This window comes from Cyprinodon variegatus, unplaced genomic scaffold (assembly GCF_000732505.1).
Source record: "Cyprinodon variegatus isolate N-32 unplaced genomic scaffold, C_variegatus-1.0 Scaffold564, whole genome shotgun sequence".
In the NCBI taxonomy this organism is placed as follows: domain Eukaryota; kingdom Metazoa; phylum Chordata; class Actinopteri; order Cyprinodontiformes; family Cyprinodontidae; genus Cyprinodon; species Cyprinodon variegatus.
The window spans coordinates 366839-371182 of record NW_015151017.1 but is presented as its reverse complement, the minus strand read 5'-3'; positions in this window follow the sequence as shown (position 1 = coordinate 371182).

Below are 4344 nucleotides of genomic sequence, written 5' to 3'. Positions count from 1 at the left end.
TGATTTACCATTCAACAAATTACCAACAATTATGTCGCTAACCATTTTTTATTCTACATTTAGTATTTTTTTGCGTTTGGATGACCTAAGACTATCATATTTTCTTATGATGAGGCAGGACGTTGTAAAGAAATGTCACGAAGAAATTTGGTAACAGGAAGAAATCATTGTTTATTTGATCTATGCAAAGAAGGATTGGTGTTTAGCATTTATTTAAGATAAAAATAACTACCTAGAGGAATCACTTACATCATGTCCTTTTAAATCCACTCCAGGTTCCCACCTGCCCTGGTTTTAATACAGAAAATAAGAAAATGTTGCACTCCAAACAGATCCTGCTGAGTGATCAAGATCAAACAGCTGTGGGACTTGAGTTTTAAAGTGTTTACATCAACCGTGTTGTTCACATTGTTCAGTACATTATACACACTGGCTTTACCATTAAGTACAAGGAAATGCCTTATTCAAATTGTGCACTTTTTGCAGAACATGCCTAGTAGTTCGAATAATACATAGATTCCCATTTTTATCCTAAATTTAATATTTGCATTTGTTTCAGGGTGGTCAAATACTATATTTAAAAAAAAACAGCCCTGCTGTATGTAAGAAGACAAGTTATATAAAGACTTAACATTCACAGCTAAAATAGAAGGGAGGCATCTTACATTTAACTCAAAGACCAGGATTCCTCCCCATAGGTTTTGCAGATGTACGAGTTGAGACCTGTGCTTACAGAGTTAAAAATCTCTTACTGACCATAAAATTCTGTGAACATCACAATTAATGCTTCAACGATGCCCTGAGAGCTGCTTGATCTGAATGGGCGCGGTCTTTTTCCTGGATGTTTGACGTCTCTGGTTCCCTGAGATGTGTCCGGCTCCACAGGGACTACTGATTGGCTACTTCGCAGGCATCTATCCAATCACTGTAGACGTCTACAGGCTCCGACAGATCTAAGAGGGCTCCTATTAAGGAAAAGATCATTCTACACAATTCACATCAAGTGGCTTTAAATATGTTCAAAAAAGGGTATTAAAACATTAAACATCCTTCAAGTCATTTTCAGGAGCTGTTACGTCAGAAATAACCCAAGCAATGCCCCCAATTATTATGAGTCTTTGAACAGATGTCTTAGAACCATGTAAGCTATAGATTTAATTTCCATTGGAAAAGAAACTGAAAATATCAATCATAAAGATACAGTGTGTGTGCCAACTTATTGGTTTGACATATGAACAATGCATAACATAAAACCAACTTTGTACACATGACAACAAAGTCTAAACTTAATGTAAGAGGTTCTGTGATGCTCCACATGCTGATGAGGTAATTTAGCCATATGGTTCAGACGTGCTGTAATAAGGATGCATCTAAAAGTGACAAGATATTAGTTCTCGAGGACTAGACATATCTGACTTTACAGATAAATAAATCTGGATTTTTCCAGAGTTCTTTATGGTACTAAATAGGGCTGCAACTAATGATTATTTTGCTAATTGATTAATCTTTCGATTATTATCGGAAAAGAAAAGGTTCCCTTAAAGAAGGGTTTTTACAGAATGAAACAAGGTGAAACTAAAACTTTTGCACTTGAGGAGTTCTGGATAGAGGATATTGATGGAAGAAAAGAGTTTTGTTTTTTTTATCTTAAAGCTACAGTGTGTAATTTTCAGCGACATCTAACGTTCAGACTGCAGCAACATGAACATCTCCCCCCCACCGCTTCTCCCCCCCAACAGTACGGCGAGCGTTACGGGACAAAATATCTTCCACGACGTCCGCATCACCTACCTTCTCAAGTGATGAGGTTTGTTTACATAGATAATTTTACAGATAGTATTTCATTAGTCTGTGTAGGGTATAGATTTCAGTACCGTCTCAGTTCATCTCTCTCAACTTGCCGTAGTTACTTTCGAGCGTAATGGGCGATCTCGCAATCGCTAGTTTGTTGGCTCTGCGCTGCCGTAGCGCAAAGATGTCTGCCTCCATGGCTGCGAGACCCGCTCCTATGTAATTATAAATAACGAATTCTAAGGCAACGCAAATATTAAGGTTAAGAGGCTGAGCTCGTAGATGATGATAAATAACATAGTTATGTATAATATATTACATTTCTGACTGTATATCCCTGTAATTATTACACACTGTAGCTTTAAATGCAAAATATTTATATCTTCTTTTACAATTTTGTCTGTCAGCTTAAGACATGTTTTATAGTCTCTATATTCCAGTTAACGATTCATCGATTACTAAATTAGTTGACTGTTATTTCAATAATCGATTAATCGTGATTGACCCAAGTAATAAATACGCCTCCCTCTTAAAATTACTTTGGATTTTTATTGAGCCTGAAGGCAACATGCTTGCCACTCTGCTACATGTTTTATTTATAACCAGCTCCCTCATGTAATTCTCTCAAAAAAACATTTTTTTTTATTTAAACGTGATTTAAATGTTACAAAACAACCGCATGTTTCCACAGTTACAAGATCGAGCAACTTTAACTGGAGCCGAAAAGCAAAGGAGGCTAATATGGTTATAAATGTTAAACAGAAACAATAAAGTTACTGAGAAAAAAAAAGTATGTGGATTAATGCTTTAATAACATGGCAGTTCAACTGGTAGAACAATAAATTTGCACATTCACCTGCTTTTTTTTGCTGCTCCTTTCTTGAGATGTGTCCTTTTATTGGAGCTGCAGCTATTTATACGGCGAGCAGATAGTCAGATCGAGCTACCCCAGGTTGATTTACTGAATTAATAAGCCTGCTTCACTTAACAATTCAGTCTTCATGCTGAATCCTTTTTAAACACAGGAAAAAAATACTACAAATCAGCCCCTAGAGCCGATTCTATAAAATGACTGAAAAGAGAAGCTTATTTTTTTTTTCTCTCAACAGTGAGGAAGAATAGGGAGGGGCGGTGGTTACAGATGGCACACACAGAGAGTAAGGCATGAGGGAAATGGTAGAGAGAACAGCAACCTTTCTATTATAATGGAAACATGAGAAAATTAGTAACAGCAGGAGACCAAGTTAAATTTAGATGCTATGTAATTTACATCAATAACAAAAGTTGATTGTAGAGCAAACATGGTTAAAATTTCAATTTCAGCAGGTTTTACAAATCACTAGCAAGCACATTAGAACATCTTTGTAATCTTAATGTTTCTTTTGCAGAATTCTGCCCTATGTTGAGAATAAAGGTATAGTGGTAGATATTTTATTTCAGAGTGGATCATCTAAATAAGTGTTCTTCCTAATGGTCAATCATTCTGGTGATATGTTCATGTAAGGCGGTCATTTGTGCTCGTCCCGTTAGCTATCATTTTGTGCGCGTGCGTACTTACAGACGTGTATATGTGATGAGTTACGGTTTCAGACAGCCATTGAATCACACTTTTCTCATTGCGGCTTTTTGAAAATGGCTGTGGGTCGTAAGAGAAAAAGTGTCTAAGAAGTGTATGACAACAAAATAAAGGCCTTAGAAGAAGCAGATATATCCCAGAATGCTTTGCGCGGAGAGCTCTCCTCGCAAAGCATTATGGGATTTGCCGTCACAGCGGCCCGCTTTCGGGTAATAACAAAAATGCCACAAGCAATGCACGGTGTGACAACGGGGGAAGTGATCATCTGTCTGAACGGTAAGTTGGCCGAGTTCACTATAAAGTAGTGATGGTGAGATAAAGCCTCATGACGCATTTGAACCATGTGGCTAATTGCTTCAACGATTCCAACATTTCATGAAGCCTCGTGAAGTTCCTTTGAGATTGTTAATGATTGGTCTGTATAATAAAATCTTTTGTAAGAGTTTTATGTGTAAAACGTCTAAGAAGAAAAACATCACAGTTTTTCTGCCATTTTAGTGAAATAAGCTCAAGCAGACAGTGAAAATGCTTGTGCAAATTGGGCATCGATGAACAAAATGAAAGGTCTTAGTCATATTATTCAAACATTATAGCGTGTCCAGAGTTTTTGGTTTTGATCGGTTGGAAGTTATGTGTTCAACACATCTTTTGGTCAAATCAACCAATCTAACTTTGGCAGTGTTTTTTACCTAATCTATATTTGTACTATGGCAAACCAATACAAATTAGTCACATTAGCCAAAAAATAAAAAATAAAGTTTTACCGCAACTTTCAAAAGTCTGAAATGGGTCTTGAACCATCAACCTCAAGAGTGGAAGTCCATCTCTTACAGCTGATGCCACTAGCAAGACATAATAATTCACTAACAATAATTCAAACTCATTACATCTGTTACCAATCGCTCACTTTTGATCACTACATTGTTTAATCTAACCAAACTAGATTGGTTGTTTTTCCAACCAATCTAGTTTGGTTA